The 21,776-nt window shown below is 62.2% G+C and overlaps 1 long non-coding RNA gene across 1 annotated transcript; it reads right to left on the bottom strand.

Annotated features, from left to right (window-relative positions):
• Window positions 1-1,082: 1,082 nt before the first annotated feature.
• Window positions 1,083-21,042, bottom strand: LOC112471648. The gene is made up of 2 exons (XR_003043359.1): window positions 20,605-21,042; window positions 1,083-2,271 (listed from the first exon to the last, which is right to left on the bottom strand). It is a non-coding gene; the product is annotated as an uncharacterized LOC112471648 (long non-coding RNA).
• Between the last annotated feature and the right edge of the window lie 734 nt (window positions 21,043-21,776).

Genomic DNA, 21,776 nt, shown 5'->3' with positions numbered 1-21,776 from the left:
CCGCCGGCCCTGCGGCTGGTCCTCGGGTAGGCTCCCCCGCACGCGTCCAGGCCCGCCCGGCGTGGACATGGAGCGCCAGCCTCCACTCCTTGCCGTCACTGAAAGAAATGGAGCCGGGAAAGAGAATCCCACCGCGACTGCTTGGCAGCAAGTGGACGCAAAGGTGACACCTCCTGCGACTCCGCGACCAGACTGATAGGAGACACAGCACCCCAACGAGTTCAAGATGCACCCGGAACTGTGGGTGCCGCAGCTCTGCCGAGCACAGCTAAAGCTATCTTACCATTACCTGGGTTTATTAAATTCATAAAGTCAAAAAGTGAGTGGGTGGCGTGCCAATTGCTTCGCCGTTTGGGGGTGATGGGCTGCAGCTCTCTCAAGCTGGCAGTTTTCTGGGAAGCTGGTGGCAGCATTTGACTCAGGGACAGTAAGTGACAGGGGCTGGCATAATGACGATAAAGCACGTCTGCACCGCTAAACGCAGGCCTAGTCGGCCACCCTGCATCCCACTTTTCCCGGTTCCCTTCCCCTCGACACGGGAGCCCTGGAGTCACGTTTAACCTGACTGCAAGACGGGAGGGACACAGGCCCTCACGTCAACTTCAGGTGCTGGGTCCTATTTCCACGTGCTGAGTAATTCTCACAGTTTAATGGTGACTTCCTAAAACGTGTGTTTAGAGCATGAACGTTAGGTCTGGAAGGAAGCTACATCGTGTTTGGCAGAGGCGACTGGAAACTGGCTGTGGGTCAGGTCACACGAGTTTTATGCTGCTGTTGTGCACGTGTCCCTGTCTTTACACACCCACACGGACTCCTTCCTGTCAGTATATTTAGACAGTACCTGGGACGAAGCCTAGAGCGGCGTCTGGATGGTAAATGTAACACGACCATCGAGGCTCAGACCCCTCTGTACGTCTCTGGTCCAGTCACAGCCACTCCACTATCTAGCAGGGGCCTTCATGACCCAAGACGTGTCAGCCTGAGCAGGCACCCCAGATGTGAGACCAGGGATGCCCACGTGTGTCTGCACTGCACACTGCTTGGCAGTTATGCTCTGATTTACGAAAAATGAGTGTTTTGCATTGAACATAAATGGCAAGTTATTTTTTAAAGGCTCACAGAGCTGCAAAAGAGCCTGACGTAACAGGTGTTACTCCATGCATTAAAGTCTGGCCAATTACAGCCTCGTCAGACATAAAATGACAACGCTGCTCCCGCACAGAGCGACACTTTCTCGGTCACTGCTACCACCACCCATCAGAGTAACACTGAGCTAACAACCCTTAGTAGACCCTGTGGCCGTCAGATGGTCTGAGGCTTAATTTTAACCCCAGTGTCTCCCGGCTTTACCTCCAGAGCCTGGAGAAGCCATTTCTGGCTCCACCTGCCTGCAGGTAAAAGGACTCAGGGACTTGTTTAGTGGGGAAACTGTCACCAGAGTGGGGCCCATCATTTCTACCCCAACAGGGAAGATGCTCAATCAGGCCTGTCAGCCTAAAACACGAAGAATGACCTGGCCTTATCCCCAGTTCCCAGGCAAAGGCAGCGAGGCTCAGGGACAGGGGCCAGCTCCTGACTTCCTGAGACCTGCCCTCCAGGAGGCACTTGCCATCCACAGACACTGTGACAAACGCGCTGCACACTCTGTCCTCGCTGTAAGGAGGCAGGGATCAGAAGGTCGAGTCACACCACCGGTCAGAGGCAGGGTCGGGACGACCCAACCGTCTGGTTCCAGAGACCAAGCCAATCACCATGTCCCTTGGCTGCCTCTCAAAGCTGGAGAGCACCTCCACAAGCAGGTGGGTCGGGGGCACCTCGGGCAGCGACAGTCACCGCGGAGGAGCAGCGCAGAGAAAGCGGGAGGGACGAGCGAGGCGGCCAGGAGCTGGACCCGAGCAGAGTGGCCGGAGGGAGGCTGCAGACAGGTGGGAGCTGGACGGTGGGGCATTGGTGGCCTAGGAGTAACAGTTTCGCCACAGACGCAAAGGCAGGTGCCTAGGAGACCGTGAGCGCGGGTAGGATGAGGACGCTGGCCGCATGTGGGGGGCGCTGAGGGAAACGCACGGCGGGCCGGGAGGCGTCCGAGGTCAGAGCAGAGGAGGGGGAGTGATGTGGGCCGCAGGGCACAGGAGAGACATGGAGACGCAGGTGCCCAGGTAGAAGATTCATGTGGGACAGCGGGCACAAAATGTGCTGGGGACTTGACGTGACAGCGATGAGTCTAGGATGACTGCCAGGTTTCCAGCGACTGGGGAGCGTTGGCGACATTCGCTGCCAGGAGAAAGGGCAGCAAGTTTATCAAATGGTTGATGCCAGATGTTCAGTCTGAGACGCCTGCGAAAGGTCGGCTCAGAGAGGGAGGTGTGACAGGCTACCTGGCAGGCCGGGGGATGAAAGGCCAAAGCGAGGGACGCCGTCCACTGCCTGCGTGTCACAGTTCGCACATCCCAGGCCGGCCTGCTGCTGCCCCTCCTGCTGCCATGCCAGATCCCGCAAAGCACCACCTCCGTCCCACTGCCGAGTCCCCATGTCCAGTCTGCCCCGCCTGGACCCCCACCTGCCCTGTGGCCTCGCCGCCTGCTTGCGCGGGGGTGCCCCTCCCACGCCCGTTCTGCAGCCAGCACCAGAAGGCCTTCCAAACCACAGCTGACGTCAGACCCTGCACCCCGACTGCGAGTACGACAGGCCTCGTGCGTCCGGCCCACAGGCCCGCCTCCGGCCCTCACCTGCATGCCAGGTGCCCAGCAAGCCGCATGAGCTGGCCTTCGCCTTCCCAGCGAGCCTCTGCCCTTTAGTTCTGCTCACGGAGAGTGATGCTGTGAGCATGTCACAGTGGGGACAGTCTCCGTGAGGGGCCGAGGGGCCCACCCCGCTCCTCCTGACCGGCAGGCGCTGCGGAGAAGGCAGGAGAATCCGTCCATTCCCACCCCTAACGTGCTGCAGGAATTGGGAAGGGCAGCGAGCCCGGAGAGGAAGCCGTGTGGGAACGTCTGCACGGAGGCGGGACCCGCACCCTCTCGGCCGGCTTCCCCTGGGCGTCTCCCCAGTGTAATCAACCGCAGACCCCATGAAGGGGGCTCCCAGGAAGCGGGGGGGGGGGTGTGTGTGTGTGTCAGCAGTTGTCCCGGAGAGGTGGCTGGCGAGGGCCATGTGCAGGGAGGGACCGTCCTCTGCTGCCTCGGGGGGCTGCGCGAGGACGGTGGTGGCAGCCACCCCAGGGGCAGACGACAACGACTGAGTGGCAGAGGGGCAGGCAGGGCTCCTTCTGCGCCCTGTGGACAGAAGCCAGTCGCTGCTCCTGCCAGCAGGGGGAGCACGGTCACCGCTGGAGGAAGGCCCAGCCTGCCCAGTCTGCCCAGCCGGCCTCCAGCTCCTCTCCTGGCCTCCACTGGGGACCACAGAGACCGTGCACTCAGGTCTCTGCACAGAAGGGGCTTGTCCCTGCGAGGGCACCCCACAGTGTCCCCAGCCATGCCCATCACCAGGTGGGTAAGCTGGTCTGATTTGGGATAAAAGATTAGCAAACCAGGATGGCCACAGGTGCCCCACTCCTGGCATTTTTATGTAAAACGCCCACGTCTGATCTCCACTCGCGGTCACAGTGTGCGGGCTGCCAGCCACTGGGACCTTGAGACGTGAGAACTGGGTGCTAAACAGACCCCAGCACCGCTGAAGCCCTGGTCCTCTCTCACGGTCCCCTCATACGAGGCCTCCTGCTGACGTGACCGTGGGGACCCGATGCAGCATCACCCACTGCCCGTCTTGCCCCCTCACAGTGCCTGACCTTGATGACTGCCCCAGCTGTCCCAGTCAGTGACCAGAGGTGGCCGTGTGGCACTCTCCTAGCCCATGGGACGGGAGCTGAGGATCCCAGCAGATCCTGGTAGAGACACGGCCCCTCCCTGCTTCTCTGCTTCCTGCCGGACACCAGGCCACAGCGGGACAGCCTCCACCTGACTGAGGGGCCACGCGGAGAGCAAACAGCAGAGTGGAGACGGAAGGGGCCAGAAGCCACTGTCCCAGCCCCAGACTGCCCGATTCTTGGTGCAAAGGGCCCAGGAGTTGAAGCCACACCAGCCAGATTTTCTGCTATGAGCCAGCCCTGACGCAAGCCTGGCGCAGGTGCTGTGGACAGGCCTGCCACCAACCTGGAGCCGCCAGTGACCAGGATGGCCTCTGGTCCAGCGCAGAGGGACAGACGCGTGCAGACAGAGACAAGGACGTCTAAGTGCTCATAAACCGGGGGCACGGACAAGAATGACACGGGAGGGGGCTGGGTGTGCACAGGCAGTGAACTGGACATGGAGGAGGGGCCGGGGCCATCTGGGAGGAAGCGTGCTTCCCGCATTGTGACCCATTGCGACCGGAGTCGCCAGAGGGGCGGCCTGAAGAGACCCGCAGAGGGGGCTGCAGCGACGTCGGAAGGGGGCTCCCTGGGGGCCAGGCCAGACCCAGGAAAGCCAGTGGGGCGCCCCCGTGGCCGAGCGCGTTCCAGGGAAGACAGCGCGGGGCAGGAGCGGCTGGCAGGCCTGACCAGGAGGTGGGGCCGGGCCGAGAGGCGGAGGACGGACAGTGGCTGCGGCCATGAAGGAAGCAGGGCTGGGCTGCAGTGACGGTGTCGGGGGTCACGAATGCAGCTCTGAGCTGGCACACGCTGGGCGAGGGCAGGGGCACAGCAGGATGGGGGCACGGCCTCTGGGAGAGGCCGGCGGGAGCGGGAGGAGGAGAAAGACCAGCCCGGCTCGGAGGTGCTGTCGGACCCCGCTGGGGGCCTGAGAGAGACAGGGACGGGATGGCGGCCATAACCTTTGACAAAGACAGGTCACTAGTGACTTAGAAGAGCCACTTCAGAGGGACAGTGAAGCCAAACCCAAGCAAATGAGAGATTAGGACGGTGAAGACAGGTGTCCAAACCGGGAGACCCCAGTGCAAACAGCAGCCACCTTTCTGCAGACAGCCCCCTGTCCTCCCAAGCCGAGGTCTAGGCTCCACTCCGAGTTCTCAGCGTATGTGTGTGCGTGTGACCCGAAACATCCACGTCGGCACCACCAGACATCTCTGTGACAGCAAGGTCCACGTCTTGTGTGCTTGCACCCTCTCCCACCCTGTCACAGAGCCCCAGGGTGAGGGACTCTGGGGAAGATGGGCTGGGAGGTAGGGAGAGCCACGTGGACAGAAAGCCTGGGACTGCAGCCTGAGGGCCTGTGCGTCCACTCGGGCACAGGATGTGACTCAGACAGGTGCTCGGGTGCTGCTGCACAGAGGGCGCGTCCCCACAGGTAACCGCACCTGCACCCGGCAGCAGTGCGTGGGCTTGATGGGCGTGGTGCCAAAACAGAAATAAGCTGCCACCAAATCCATCATTCAAAAGCATCCTGGGGAATTCACCGAAAACTCAACAACTGCCCAGAATGTTTCGTAAGGGTTTCAAACGTAAAGGAGTGTCCAGAGAGCGACCCAGCACGGGCCCGGTGGGCTCGCATGCGGGAGGCTCAGCCCTCAGGAAGGGCCGGGACAGGTGGCCTGGCGGGGCTGTGACCGCGGGTCGAGGAGGCGCATTGAACCCTGTGCCTTACACCCGCCAGGGAGCGGCGGGAATGCTTCCTGCTGCCTCTGCATGGCACGTTCTTGTATTTTCCTTCTCAAAAGAGCCTCATTTTAAACACAAAATCACCAGAAACCCATCTTGTGATAGAGAACATTACACATCACATCGAAATCCAGAAACCGCCTCCTGAAGTTTTGAGTGAGAAGGTCACGACCAGGCAGAGCCACACACGCACCCAGGTGAGTCGTGAGGCAGGCAGCTAACAGACCACTGGTGAGCCGCGGCCGTGGGGGTGGCTTCCGCTGCACCCACCATCCTCCAAGCAGCCAGGTGCCGGGGCTGTGCCGGGACACGCGCCCAACCCTGAGGGGCCGGCCAGCAGCTGCGTGACCTGTCCCTCCTCAGAAGGTCCTTCTCTGCAGAGGGGACGCTCGGGGCCAGGAGCCAAGGCCCCCAGATTGCTTTCCACAGACTCTGTTCTTCAGTATCCTCCTCAAAGGACTAGAGAAGTTGGTCCGCAAAGTTTTAAAAACTGTTTCAATAAATAAAATAGAACTATTTTCTGTTATTAAAATAAAACACTGACTTTAAAACTAAAGACAAGTTGATTTTGCAAAGGATTAAAAAAGCAGAAATCCGAATCAGTTCGGCAAAGATGGGCAGATAAACCTCTGGGGCCCACGGGCCGTGTGCACGATTCCCAGCCTGCCTGCCATGGCAGCCAGACCCCCCGGGGTCCACTAGCTCCTGCTCCCCGGAGAACCGCAGGAGCGCGGGGACCTGAGCACCCACCTCCTCCCCTGCACCCAGTTCTGAAGCACACAGCAAACACTAGCGACGCTAGATGGTGCTTGGGGACCAGGCCCCGGGGCCACCAGGCTGCCAGAAGGACCAGCCCCACATTCTCAAATGCCCCCAGGAGCCAGAGAGAAGCCACGCTGGTGGGGACAAGCCTGCTGGCCTGCAGAACTGCAGGGGGGACTGGAAGCTCATCTGCAGATGACAGTCCAACTCCAGAGACAGTGTCACTCCACTCAACGTTCCCAATTGCCCCACTGTTGCAAATCTTCTAAAACAGTAACCTTTCCTAAGTTAAAAACCACCACATTCGATTGCTTTGCCTTTTCATTGTGAGAATTTAGTCCAAGGAGAAATCATCACATACACAGTTAAGCTGAATGTCAACTCGAATCCAAGCCAGGGAATCCGGAGCTGAAGCAGGAGGAGCAGTCAGAGTAAATCAGGTTGATCCGAGAGAATGGACACCGGGGGCGAAGACAAGCGGGCGTGTGAGGGCAAGAAACTCGACAAGGGTCACACTGGAGACACATGACTTAGACACACGCGGACCCCGCCCCGCGGAGACACAGGCCGCGTGACTTTAGTCACCGCGACACCTTTGGCATCTGAAGTATCTGAAACACAGTGGGAACTCAAAACTGCTTGCTAAAGGACTCATAAATAAGGAATGGAAAAGGCTTAACTTACAGCGCGAGGATGGGAGCCCGTGAACGCAAGGTGCTGGCGGCCCCTCGGGCTGAGGAAGGCCGCCGTCGCTGAGCCCATGTGAGCACCCGCACGCTGTGTGGGAACACGGCCCAAGCGGCAACCACAGGCCAGATGTGCGGTCAGCCACTGAAGGGCTCTGCGAGCCCTGCGCTTGCTACCTGCAAACCCGGTGGCCAGGGCAGCTCTTTGGGGACAATGCGCAGAGGAGGAAACAAGAACGGCTTGAAAACAGACAAACTGGGCCTTCGGGCCAGGAGCGAGGCCATGATGCTGACCCGGGAGGTGGGAGCACGGACTTGGGGGGCATGAGGGAGCCCCTGGGTGGTCGTGGGAGCCGGCCCGGGGCGCAGACGTGGATGTCACCAGGCTGCGCAGGGACTTCCAGGGCCAGCCGGCGCCGGCTGAGGACGGGGGCTGCTCCGCTTCCAGGAGTCCCGTGAAGCAGCTGGCAGCTTGAAACAGGCGAGGGTGAGAATCCTCATGCCATGGACACGGGCAAACGCCACGAATCAGGGCCTTCCCGTCCACCCCGCCCGAGGAAGCCAGCTGTCACACGTGTGCCAGCAATCCACTGTGGACACCTTACAGTGTGTAAACCACGTCTCAGAGAAGAGAAGTCTGGGAGCTGAGGGAGGAGGGGGGACTCGCTGTCCCAGAGGACGAGGTAGTAGGATCAATAACGAGCTGATGCTTCAGCGTGTTACACGCCGAGCGGGGGTTTCCTGCGGAGAAGCGCGTGTGGAAAGGTTCTAGGGAAACGGGCCGCCCTGGCAGGTCTGCGGGCGCCGCGGAGCCCCTCGGACCGCGCGGGAACAGCGCACCCTGAAACCCCGCCGCCGTCGCGGGGGCGTCTGTCGTGAAAGCCTCGCGGCCCGGCCGAGGCTCCGGCAAGCACGGACAGCCCCGCTCGGCGAGGCGACACGGAGGCCCCGGCCGGTCACAGCAAGGCGAGCGCTGCTGAGGCCGCCACCACCGACTCGGGCGCCACGTCCGGCCCAGGATGGGGGGACACGCACGAAGGTCACAGAGGAAGGGGCACGTCTGCACCACTAGGCCCCCCGCCGGGGACACAGATGACAAGCAGTGGACGTGATGTACACAGAAAAGCCACCGCTTCCCACACAGCGCTAAGCAGCAGTGACGGTGCTGGAGGCAGCGGTCGGCACGTGTACAAGTGGCGCTGCTGGCCCCGGGCAGGGCACGCGGCGGGAGCGGCAGCCGGACAAAGCACCGGACCCCGACCTCGCAGGCTGAGCTCGAGGTGGAAAAGAGAACAGAAAACGCTAGAAGAACCCACAGCGGAACGGCCGTGGCGGCAGAGAGCGTGTTCCCTGACAGGGCCCGATCCGTCACTGAGGGGGCCTGGGGTCCACAGTGTCCAGGGACGGCTCCCAAGAACGTGTTTCAAGCGTTTAATAAAATCTGCATTTTCTCCTCAAAGGAAAAGCTACATCTGAACGTATAGAAATGTATAATTCCTCTTTGAACAAAGCAAACAAAATCAAAAGACCACGGGTGACCTGGAAAACCACAGCAGCCACGTGAGCAGCGCCCCCGTGGGAGGACGGGGGTCCCGACTCAGCCTCCCTGCGCATGCGCAGCACAGCACAGCAAGGCCGCCCGTCTCGCTGCGGCCGGGCGTGGCGTGGGCTCTGCGCGCCCCCCGCCAGCTCTCCGCTTTGCAGCGGTTCGGCCTTCGAGGCTGAAACAGCGTTGAGGTGCCGGACGCCCTTCACCCCCACTGCTGACGCGCGTGTCTCAGACGCACGGGCCCGTGGCCAGTGTCAGCTCACGCGCAGCCCCCACCTGAATCCACAGCTTTCCCCAGGGATGTCAGCGTGTCCCCATCCAGAACCCTCGGCGCACGTCACAGCAGTGTCTCCTTAGGCTCCTCCGTCCACCCTCGCCTGTCCTGAGGACCTGGACGCTTGGCAAGCACTGGTCACGTGTCCTGCAGGACGTCCTCTGCTGGCGCTGGCGCCCGTGCCTGTGTACATGTGCTTGTGCACCTGCCACAAGGACACCAGAGAGATGATGTGCCAAGCCTTGGGGATCGCAGGCCGGGCGGCGGCCTGTCTCCTCAGAGGCGCTGCTAACCTGGGCCACCTGGGGAAGGTGGCTCCTGCTGGTCCCTCCTCCAAAGGGACTGACTTCATCCTTTTAATAACTAATTGGGGAAGGTCCTCTTCGACGAGGCCGCTCTCCGGCTGCTCCTCAAACTTTCGCCCGCTCACCTTGGCACCAGTCCCGGGGTCTCGCCTGAGACCCTGCTGCGGTGCCGGCTCTCTGGTCCCCCTTGTCCATGCTGGTCAGCTGGCACCCCCCAGTCAGGAGGAGTGTCCCCTCCATTTGCTCACTGCCGCCTGTGCCCACTTAGACCAGGCGAGTGAGGACGTCCAGCTCGCCCTGCCGACCGTGGCCCAGTACTGTCCTCACTCACTGCCCAGGGACTGGTCCAGCCCGGCCACCCCCTCCTTCCGGCCGGCCCCGTGCCCCTCGCCATCCGGCCTCTCTGAGCCCCCGAGTCCGCACCGCCAGGCAATCCGGCCACCCCTTCCCCAGGGGCCCTGCTCCTCCCTGCTGGAGGGTGACGCCAGGTGTGTGCAGGGCTGCTGGCCGGCTCAGGGGACAGAGCCAGGTGTGGGCACACGCACCCCGACACCTGCCTCTCTGCGAGCTGCCCACCGGGCTGCGTGGTGCACCCGATCACGCTGACACCACGCGGGCCCTGCAGCCCGGCCCCCTCACGTGACTCCTTCCCGGCCCTGCGTCCCCGGGTGTCCGGCCTGCTCGGTCCACGCACACGGCCCCGGCCCCACGAGGAGCAACGCACGGCAGCAGGGCGCGTGGACGGCGCTGCCTCCGTCTGGCAGAACCCAGTGAGAACCCAGCCAGAACCCAGTCAGAACCAAGTCAGAACACTGTCCCCAGAACCCAGTCAGAACTCAGCCAGAACCCAATCAGAACCCAGTTAGAACCCAATCAGAACAGAGTCAGAACGGAGTCAGAACCCAATCAGAACGCAGTCAGAATGGAGTCAGAACCCAGTCAGAACCCAGTCAGAACCCAGTCAGAACGCTGTCCCCCAGGAGGCTCTCCCACCCGGCTGCTTCTCCTGCACCGGGCCCTCCTCCTGTCCCGTTTCGGGTCCCCCGCGTGCTGGCTGACGGGAACGCACCTCGTCTTGGGGTCTGTGAAATACAGCCGAGGCTCCGAGAGTCGGCTGTGCCGGGGGTCTGCTCAGAGAGGCGCCCCGTGCTCCCCGCAAGTCACCGCCTTGGTACCGAGTCGCTTCGGCTCTGCTGACCCCCGTCCCTTTGCACGCTGTGCAGACCCGCACGTGTGTCCTCGCACCCCTTCCTCCTACGGGCGAGGCCGCACGCCCCTGGGTGCTGCACCCTGGCCACTCCCAGCATGTGCTGGGGTCGCCTCCCGTCTGCGTGTAGACTGCCCCCCTGCACCCCGTCTCTGTGGTAGGGTCCCCTGCACCCCATCTCTGTGGTGGGGCCCCCTGCACCCCGTCTCTGTGGTAGGGTCCCCTGCATCCCGTCTCTGTGGTAGGGTCCCCTGCACCCCGCGCTCTGTGGTGGGGTCCTCTGCACCCCGCACTCTGTGGTGGGCCCCCCTGCACCCCATGCTCTGTGGTGGGGCCCCCTGTACCCCGTCTCTGTGGTGGGGTCCCCCACGGCGGGGTGACCTGAGCTGAGCCCCCTCCCCTGCGCAGCGGTCAGTCGTTGCCACATGAGCCTGCAGCGTGGGCGGCTGTCAGTGGAGCGCGGGCGACGCAGGGCGCCCGTGTGGCTTTGCAGGCCGGCCGGGGCCTCCACGACACCTAACGGCTCTCACTGATGTCCCCCTCTGTGGAGTGACAGGACGTGGTGCTGCTGGGAAAGGGTTCGTCTGTGGGGACCTCAGGGGATCTCCACCTAGGCCGGGCGCCATGACGAGAAACCCAACAGCCTGTGTGTGACCTCACGACCTTGACATCTCACCCAGGAGCAAGTGCCCCTCCCCCCAGGAAGCCGCACGCCACCCCGGACACAGGCCTGGATTCCGACACGTGGCCTGTGCCAGCCACGTGGACGAACGCTTTTACCCTGCACCCCGCCAAAGCTGCCGTCACACAGCACGTGACCACGCAGAGGCGCGTCCGCCCACGTCCAGGGCGGCGCTCTTCTGGCCGAAGCATGGGGACGACTCCGAGGTCCACCCCGGTGAACGGACAAACAAGCAGTGCCGGCTCCACGCCCCAGCGCACACGCCCCAGCTCAGGGGACGGGCCACGGCCCTGCTGTGACCCGCCCGAGAGAGAGGCCCGGCACGGAGGCCTGCGCGCTGCCCGGGCCTCCCACACGCAGCGTCAGAACAGGCGCCGTGAGGGGCCAGCAGACCGTGAGGCACACGCGGACGGGCACGAGGAACGTTCTGGGCGACGGCAGCATTCTAAAGCGACTGTGGAAGTGGCCGCACAAGGTGAACCCCGGGGCGGCCGTCAGACAGAGGCAGCCCCCCAGGACCCTCGCAGCCCCTGCCCTGGGCCCACACCCTCCCACGCCCTGGAAAGGGGCCGCGCGGCCTCGACCTGCTCGCCGCGCCTGCTCAGCCATGTCCCGACGGTCAGTGAGGCTGTGGGAACGCAGGGATGGAGTCGTCTGTGGCGGGTCACACAGACGACACCACGAGCTCTGGCCGTCCATGAACCCCAGGCACCTTTCCCAGCCTAGGTCCCCTTTCCTGCGGCATGGCTGGCAGGGGAAGCCGCCTACACCCACCGAGGACCCTACCTGCTGGCGCCACGTGCCCAGAGCTGGCCAGTGGGACCGGGCAGGACCTGAGGGCGGGGCGAGGGGCTGGCACGCGTGCCTTGTGCTCAGAGACACCTGCCAGTTGACACGACACCTGCCCTGTGAGTGTGACTGCCCTCAGTCCCCCCCAGGCTCACCAGAGGAACGAAGCCGAGGACCAGAACGCTGCGCTGTGAAGTCGCCAGACGTGTCACTCACTTCTGTGTGTGCGGGTGGAAACCGCCCGCCACTGACCCAAAACGGCAGAAAGGGAAACGCCACGGGTTGGAGTCGGGCGTGGTCTGACCCCGCCCTGCACCGTGCCACGCAGTCGAGGGGACACAGCGCGCAGTCCCGGCACAGACGTTCTCAAGCCACCACTTATGAAAACCAGCTGAGACTGGATGGAAGTGACCCTCTCATAGGGGTTCAGTGACAGTCAAACCAACGCGGAACTCTGCGACCCCGAATCACCGCAGCTCGGACTCCACTGACTCACTGCTGCGAGCCCGCGTCCGCCCGGACGAAGAGTTTTAGCCGCGACCCCCAAACCAGCTCCCACTTGCAGCGAATAACTGTTTTCCGCCTGTGCCGCCACCGTCCTGGAGCTGCCCGTGAGGTTTCCTGCGGGAGGCTCTCTAAACGGGCAGACGGCTCCTTAACGACAGAAAGTTTTAACACAGTAACAAAGGAAGGACAAGCCTCTAAAGCAGCCGTACTGGGACAGGTTCACGGTAAACCTCAGGCCGATGACTGACTCAGGAAGAATTCTGAGCGTCACGGGGGCAGACTCCTACTCTGAAAAGGCATCCAATTCCAACAGTCACAACTAATAAACACGCACGCGACGTGAAGGCCTCATCCGCATCTAGAGGGAGTGCAGCACACAGCCGAAGCATGGCAGCCTGCACGTGACCACTTCCCAGCTCACAGCGACCGCGGGCTCCTGGCACTTAGCTGGCCCAGGCCAAGTGCCTGCAGGAGCCACCCGGGCTCCCGTCACTCTCCATGTAGCGCTCGGGCCCCACGTGCGGCCGCCCCGACTGCCTTCCTGTGCCTGGTGACATCCCTTGGGTGACCTCCTTCCCAGTGACCCGGTTCCCTGTCCTCCCCCAGCCAGGGCACACAGAGGGCATGCATGCACGTGGAGGGCATGCACACACGCACGCACACACTCACCTCACACGCACGCACTCACATGCACACACACGCACACACACACTCACCCTCACATGCACGCACACACTCACCCTCACACGCACGCACTCACATGCACACACGACCTCGTCTCGAGAGAGAAAAAGCCCAGAGAGCCAGTGCCTGGCAGGATCGATTCCCGAGACGGGGAGAAATGGGATGGAGGAGGTGACGAGGGCGGGGGCCGTGCACAGGTGCTGGCTCTGTGGCCTCGTGCACACGGTGAGCAGCTCCCTGACACCTAGCCCCGCGGCCATCAGCCCAGCCTGAGCGAGGCAGCACTCGGAGAGGGAGAGCCGGGGCAAGCCGTCACCAGCCCAGGCGGATGAGGCCGGTGAACGTGGAGGTGCACAGAGCACACGGCGCCACCGCAGACCTCTGCGGCCCGGCCCACCTGCGTGCCAACCGCCTGCTCCCGACTCTGACGGCAGAGCCGGGCCAGCACGATGCTGCAGGCCACCGATCTGGGCTCGCAAACCAGAGAAGGACCCCCGCTCGATTTAACTCACGAGGAGCAACACGGGCTGGCCCCCAGGCCTCGGGAAACACAGCGGGGGACCCTGGAGTCTCAGGATTTTTCACTGGGTCAGAACCCGTCACCCCGCCCCCCTCCTGCCCCCTGACCCGCCTGCCTGCCGGCCCACACCTCACCCCTTTCAGCAGTGCCCCGGGTCAGAGGGAGGACAGGACAGTCTGTGCCACGTGCTCGCCTCTTGTGGACCTTAAGCGCAGGAAGTGAGGTGGCATCGCCCACGTGTAGCCCGGGGCAACGCTCTGGGCAATGACCGGAGATCTCTGAAGGGCTGGGCACTGTTTGTCCCACGCAGTCTTCTAGAAATGGAGGAATTCTGCCTGGCACCCCTGACTCGATCTGCATTTGCCCCCAGAAACGCTCACGGCTGGAGGGGCAGCGGGCGAGTCCAGGGTGGCGGGATGAAGGCCGCAGGTGCCCAGCGCCGGCCATCCTTCTGCTTGCTCCTCCACAGAGCTCAGAAGGCCACGTGCCGCTGACGCTGCAGCCCGCGCCCTCCACAGTGGGACCGAGCGCTTTCCTTTTTATTTGGCTGCTTTTCTGAAACTTCCCAGAATTCGTCGAAGTGTTCTTTCTTCTCTCAAGACGCAGTTATGACCATCACGTCTCTGTTACAGACCCTGCTGCTGCTTATGAGAGCGAGAGCATGCTTCAGTCACGTGCGGCCAAGAAAGGGGTCCGAATGGGGGGAGGGGGGAGAGAGGGGGAGGGGAGGCAAGAGGGCGGGGGAGGAGGGAGGTATCCATTTTCTCAGGTTGATTATTTTACTGTTTTCAAGAGATTCATTTACTATATTACACTTTATGGTTTCAGAACAATTTTCAATGTTTTGTAAATGTTTCTACTCTACAAAGAAAAGCATGGAAATCTGGAGATCACACAGACATATGGGGCGTAAGTAGATGCCTGATTCACCACGTACAATGGGGGGGGCAGGCAGAGAAGCACAGGTTTTCAGAGGCAAACACCCCACCCAGGTTCCACCGTTTACCACCAATATAAAAAGGAAGAAAAAGCAACTCGTTCGTTCGGCAAACACAGGTGACCGCCTACTATGCGCCAGGCACTGTCCTGAGACAGAGCAAGACCCCTGCCCTCCAGGGGGCTTCCTGTCTGCCTCTGGGCAGGCTGAGGGGACTGGGGACAGGGGTGGGGAGGTGGACAGTGGGGCGCACATCAGGAGAGGGGCTGAGGGCAGGAGGGATGCAGCCCGGGAGGGGCTGCGGGCGTAGCAGGAGAGGAGGCCCAGGAGGACTTGGAGACGGGGCAGGGTTCTGAGCAGGACGGTGGCCGATCCACTTGGCCCTGGCTGCCGGTCAGCAGCAGATGGGGACAGGCCGAGAGGAGAGGAGGGAACACCTGTAAGGAGGCGACTCAGGTGAGTGAGGCAAGCCTCCTCGTCGGGAAGAGCAGCTGCGGGTGGCCCAGGTAAGGCAGCCGCCCGTGACCAGCTTGAGGACTGAACCCGGTCACTGCGGCCCCTCCACGGCCAACACACAGGGAGAGCCGACAGGCGTTTCCTAACGCTGCCCGGCTGTCCCGGGGAGTCCCTGCTGGACAGCGGCTCCTGACCTGAAGCGGGGGTGCGACCTCCACGGAGGACTCGCGAGGAACAGGGACACGAGACAAGGACGCTCAGTCACTCGCTGGCGGCCAGACCTCGTGGAGGTCCTCACGCCTGTGTCACACACACACGTCATCATCTCAGAGACCACGTGCAGCTGTGCGCAGATATTCTGCACGTCGCTCAGTGGGGACAGGTGACTCACGGATGCAGATGGTCCAGTCTCAGACAATGTCCACGACCGAGAACGCCTCTGCGGACGGCAGCTCAGCCCCCAGAGCGGCCCCTTTCCAGACCGGCTCCGCTGAGAACAGCCGCCTGCTCCCTCCTCCGGGCTCCCTGCCCCCTCCGGCCCTCTCTTTCCAGCAGGAGAGGCACAGCCAGGCCTGCCGGCTCTCTGTCACCTTCCAGCACTTCCCCTGCCCCCGCTGACGAGGCAGGACGCAGGCTGCTGGCCCCACTACCCCGACAGCAGGGCCCAGCCCGCTCCTGCCTGAGGAGCTCGCCCTGGCCCCCGGGCCTCGGCACAGCACCCCACTGCACAGCCCTGCGGAGTGCGGGCCGCGGCAAGAGTGCCCTTCCCCTGACTCGCCTATGACAGCCGAACGGGGAGGCATCAGCCTGCGTGGGCCCAGCTTCCCGCCGGGGGCTTAGCTCACAGAGGCGGAGGCCACCTCCTCCCCGTGTCCTTCCACAGTGACGTGCAGAGGAGGCACTCCGCGAAAGCTGTCCACGGGGGCGAGAGTGAAGGGACAGTGCGCCCGGCTGTCCCACCTGCCGGACCGCGCCCCGAGGCGAGGAGAAGCAAGAGCGTCTACGCCTGACCCCATGGAGCGGACCTGGGAGGACCGTCCTGCCCGAAGCAGAGCTCAAGCTCAAGTGGGCACGCGCTGCGGGCTGACACACGGGGCACACGTCACCGTCCCCACAGGCGGCGTGCACGCAGGCCGCGGCCCCGGGCGCTGAGGCCACCAGCCCCACGAGGCGGCCCTCGGCCTGGACGCACCACACCATCTCGCCCCCCTTCCCCACCCTGCACTTCGAGACACACTAAGTGCAGACTGGCAGTCCAGTCCCACTGGTCCCGATGCCACTGAATCTGGGGGGTGAAGGCGCCACTTTCCAGTTAAGTTAATGGCACTTTGAGGGGCTTGTGAGTTTTAATGAAGAAAACACCGTTTGCACATGCACCTGCCTGCGAGGTATCCAGGAGTGTTCCGCTCCGCAAGCCCACGAGACCAGAACCCGGGCCTGGCGCGGGGACGACTCAGCACACGTCCCTCCCTCCCATGCTCCCTGGGAGGTGGCCCCAGAAACGCCCTGCACAGGACCAGGCGCCCCGTTGCCATGCTGCCCAGCTCCTGGCTGCACCCGGCTCCCCGCCACGCGCCCCACACACGGGGCTTCGCTCTGCAGCTGTCGCCTTTGCCGACGCCCTGTGAGCGGGTGCCCCATGGCCTCCCCTCCTGTCAGCCCCAAGCACGCCATGCTCCCCTCCTTCCAAGGTATCCCCACTGGGCCACCACCCCTCCAGCTTCATCCCTGCACTCCGGGCCCTCCTAACGTAACTCCCAGGTCCCCTATACTGGGGTTCTCCCCTCCTCTCTCCCGCCCCTCCCCACAAGGCCACCTGCCCCTCGTGAAAGCCAGGAGGCCCTGGCAGAATGAGCCGGAACTGACCACCCTTGGCCTGGGCCCCGGGCCACTAGCCCGTCCAGGTGTCCTCCTGCAGCAGGCCCTTTCGATGGGTGTCTCAGACCCCTCCTGCGGGGCCCCTGGCCAAAAGCCCAGGCTCCTCACGCCCCCTCTGTGTGACACTCGCTGCCCCGGCTCTGGTTTCCAAACCAGCCCTGAGCAAATGACTCCCAAGTTCATGTGCCTGGCGTTATCCAAACATCTGCACTCGGGTGACGGATCACGGAAACAACAAGCAGAGTAAACCCTCTCGAGTCCTGTTAGCCACCACTTGAGGCACTTGACAGGGCACCGCTTACCCGCCCAGCAGCCCCGGGAGGCGAGAGGCCACGTCTCTCCCTGGGCCGCGGCTGAGAACGGCAAAGCACAGGTCACACAGCCTGGGTGACGGCCACGCATCCGGGACGCGCTGGGACAGGGACCCCACCGCACACGGCAGGTCTGGTCTGCAGGGACCTGCCGGGAACCGCCTCACAGGTGCATCTCCACCAGCTCCGCCAACAGCCCTGGGGTCCTTCCAGAATGTTCTATCTCACAGTCTGTTGGCAACCCTGACAGGGCTGCCTGCAAACAAGGCACAGTCCATCAGTGCTCGGGCACGCACGCCGCGAAGCTGGCATCCCTGGCACTGGAGGTGTCGCACGGGCTGTCAGCCGCCGTGGGCACCGCCGCTCGCGCTCGGGCACACTCAAATTCGGCCATCTCTCCTGGTGGCATGACAGGGCACGTAGTGCCAGCAGGCCGGTCAGCAAATCTCTGAAGGATCCGAAACCCCTCAACGCCTGCAGTGCAAGCAAGGAAGCGTCCAGGCCTGCAGACCAGGGTGGGCGGCAGCCAGGAGACGGCAGTGCTGGGTCTCAGTCACACTTGGTGACAGCACGGGGGACAACGCCATGGAGGGGCATGGCACCACGTCAAAGGCTGACGTGGCAGGGTCGGGTTCTAAACGTGAAGACACCTGAGAATTACTTTATCTCACTCACATTTTCTTTTTTCATGAAAGCACCAGGGTGGTCTGATTTTGTCGTCTGTGCCTTCAGTGAGTACAGGTAAAAGGAGGTGACAGGAAAGCATGTGTCACCGTCTAATTGGCAACTTCTCCCTGTGAATAACAGCACTGCAACTGAAATCACGCTGCAGCTTACAAACAATGGCACCTTACGTGTGAGGACACGCAGCACCGGGACCAAGCCACCTCTGCCTGGTCTGAGGCCGCGCGTGGTCACTATGCGCCCTGCCACAGGGCCAGGTGCTCCGCCGGCCCCGCCTCGGCCGCTGCCTGTGGCCTCTCTGGGCCTGGTGTTTTACCCATGGACGATGGATAAGAATAGCTACCTGCTGGACTGCTGTGAAAATTTAATTAACACACATACAGCATTTATGCGGCCGGCATGTCACGAGCTCCGGCATGTCATGAGCTCCGAGCTCTGAAGGAACCTAAGCTGCGGAACAGCCGGAGTCTCTGTCCACAGGGAGCTTCGCGGGAAGGCACAGGCTCCCCAACACAGGTCGGGAGGGAGGTCGGCTGCCTCCCCACCTCACCTTCTTGTCACCGGCCTCCCTGCTGTCACCAGCACCAACAAGAGCTCAGGGCCCAGAGTCCCAGGCGCCTGCACGTGGCTGCCAAGCAGCACCCAGCTCCCTCCCTCCATTGAGCTCCCCGCTGCCCAGACCCAGGCACCTGGGACTTCAGGTGGGGCTTAATGTCCCCTCCTCCCTTAAGGGGAGCCGCAGGAGGGCAGGCAGCTCCCGCCAGCAACTACCTGGGCGGCCTGTCAGTGAAGCGGTCACGGTCACGGTCACGGATGGCGGAGAGGGAAGCACAGTCCGCCGTGTGCCGTGCGCGAGAGAGATCCAGGCACCTGGGAGCCCCTCCCGCCCGGCCCGGCTTCACGTGCGTCGTTCACAAGCCAGCCCGGGTTTCCTGCAGGCTCCCGGACACCTCACGCACGTACAGGTGGGCAGCAGCCAGCAGGACCACCTCAGCACAGAGGGGACAGTTTGATGCTAACCTCTGGGCCCGGCCACTGCTCTCTGCAGGACGCTGGTTCCCTGTGCCCTCTCCGCGCTCCCAAATGACACGCGTGTTGCACAGAAAGTCCCTCAGGGAACAAGGGAATCTTAATGGCTCTGATGCGCACTTTGTGATTCTCAGCTTCGGCCTTTCCTACCTCACGTTATGAACATGTTTTTAAAGTTTGTTTGTTTGTTTGTTTGTTTAACACTGCCACTTCTATCACCAAATTATAGATTTGGAAATTCACACTTTAGAAAACTGACACTAAAAAAAAACAACTTTCCCAATCAAACTGGACCTCTCTAAGCTTTTCGGTTTCATGATGAGACCAATAATTTTTCTTAAACGAGTTTTGAATAGGCCGATAAGCGATAACTTCCCCCAGTAATCTCCTACCTAAGCCAGGTGCCCCGTCCCATGGGCTGACCCCGCTCATCACCGAATGAAGCCCTGCTCCCTACAAGCCCTCCGGCTGAGGATTCTGACGACCAGGAAAAGGCGACTGGCAGGTTTCGCTTGTGCCCCTGTGTGGCAGTGTTCCCTGCCGCACTGCTTCTCCTGGCAAATACTAAAAAGATCATCAAAACCTATGCACGACTGTGTATGGACTCTGCCGCACAGAGTCCGCAGCCAGCCGGTCACCGCAGCTGAAGGGGACTGAGGGCCTGGGATGGAGACGAAGCAGCTTTTCTCATCTTTTTGTGATTTTTGCAAGTACTGTGTGCATGCTTATATGTCTGTCCATAAATAAAAACATTAATGCTATGCACTTTAATTTTTAGAAATTCATAACTAAAATTATAAACTTTATTAAAAAAATAGAATACCACAAAAGTGATTAATAAAACAATCTGCCAGTTTTTGAACTTTTTTGATCTATCTTGTTCAGCACGGTGTTCCCTGGGGTCTAATACAAGGTGGGCCTAGCACGAAGCGGGCCATGAATAAGTGTTTACCAGATAAATCCAGTTTGCTCTACTCACTCACTCACCAGACAAATTCAGGCTTAAAGAATTTTCTTATTCCCCAAATCGAAAAGCAGCGGAAATGCTATTACACCAGGTGAACTCGCCAAGGGCCAGGGGGTTCAGCTGACGCAGTTATTTGCCGAGTGCCCCGTCACCTCCCAGCTCTGACTTCACGAGCACACGGCACCTCAGGCTCCGTGCCATCGACCTCTCGGAGCGGGACCGCTTTGCTTCTTCATCACTGCCCCATGCAGAAAGGCCTTTCTCCCTTCCAGCTACAGCTTCGCGTGGTGAAGATGTGGCTGAGCATACGGAGTTTGAGGCCCCTCGGCCACGTAACAGGCATTACTCACAGGCAACGCATTCCTTCCGAAGCCCAGCCAGGCCCTCGCCTCCACCCGGGCAGGATGGGGCACCCAGCTCGGCGTGTCTCATCAACCACTCGACAGGCCCCTGCTGCGGGTGCCCGCGGGAGAGGCCCCTGCCCTCCAGAGGAACGCTGCACCCGGGCGTAGCTCACTGTCGGCCAAGGCAGAGCAGTACCACCAACCTCTCCCCATTTTTTCCTTCTCCCTGTCCCCCGGAAATCCCCAGCGAGGAGAGGGAAGAGTAGCCTCAGCCCCAAGAAAAGAAGGTAATCAAAGACACTGGCCGGGCACTGTCCTTGAGACAGCCCAGTGTTTCGGAAAATGCAGCTCTGGCTGCCACCTTTCAGAGGCGTAAACCTATGCGGGGAAGTGTCAGAGGGCACCTAAAGGACTGAAGACGCGTTTCTGTTTCCAAAACTCACCGATCAGTCATCTCAAGGAGAACACTGAGCATAAGGAAGCAAGTTTGATATCACGCTACTTTTCCGACGCTTGGAGAATGGAACGCTAACCATTAGGGTCTGTGAAAGAAGGAAACGAAATGCCTTTATCATAAGTAAAATCAAAACCGGCTGGTAAAAACATTAGCTGCCAATCAAACAACGGTGCGGGTCGCAGACAGATAAATCGGGGCCCGACGCGTTTTATATTCTCTGGCACGTAAACAGGGACTCCAACACGTTTTAGCGTCCGCAGCCCAATGTGACACCTTCCCTCGGACCGTCCACAACCCGGTAATTTTCCTACTGCAGATGTGGACACGTCAGAAGTCACCTCGGCCCCCCAACCGCCCCAGTTTGTTCCGGATCGCGCCAGACGCCCAGCACCCGCGAGAACTTCCGCGCCCCCGGCCGCCCGCCGCGCAGAGCACCCGCGCGGACACGGGACCCCCGGAGCGCACGGCTGAACCCGGGACGCGGCGTGCCCTCCCCGGGGCCCCCCACTCTCCGCCCCGCGTCCCGGAGCACCGCGCGCGGACTCGGGGCCCTCGGGAGAGGACGCGGGGCCGACCCGGGCGCAGTCTCAACGCCGGTCGCAGCCTTCCCTCCCTGGGGCCGAGAGAATCCGGGGCACACGCGGCACTCCCCGGGTGGGAACGGGGCTGTCCCCATGCGATCTCCCCGCCCCGGGGACACAGCCTCACCCCAGGGCGCAGCGTCCCCTTTATTCCGGGGGCGCAACCTCCGCTTCCCGGGGCGCGGCCTCATCCCGGGGCGCAGTCCCCCCTCCATCGCGGGGCGCAGCCTCACCCCAGGACGTAATTCCCACTCCATCGTGGGGCGCAGCCTCCTCCTGGGGCGCAGCTCATCCCGGGCGCAGTGCCCCCTCCATCGCGAGGCGCAGCCTCATCCCGGAGCGCAGTCGCCCCTGCATTCCGGGGCGCAGCCTCACCCCAGGGCGCAGCCTCATCCCAGAGCGCAGTGCCCCCTCCATCGCGAGGCGCAGCCTTATCCCAGGGCGCAGTCGCCCCTGCATTCCGGGGCGCAGCCTCATCCCGGGGCGCAGTCCCCCTCCATCCTGGGGCGCAGCCTCACCCCGGGGCGCAGTCCCCTTCCATCCCTGGGCGCAGCCTGCTCTCCCGCGGCTCAGAGCA

The sequence above is a fragment of the Pteropus alecto genome, unplaced genomic scaffold, assembly GCF_000325575.1.
Source record: "Pteropus alecto unplaced genomic scaffold, ASM32557v1 scaffold339, whole genome shotgun sequence".
In the NCBI taxonomy this organism is placed as follows: Eukaryota; Metazoa; Chordata; class Mammalia; order Chiroptera; family Pteropodidae; genus Pteropus; species Pteropus alecto.
This window is presented reverse-complemented; position numbering and strand designations above follow the sequence as displayed.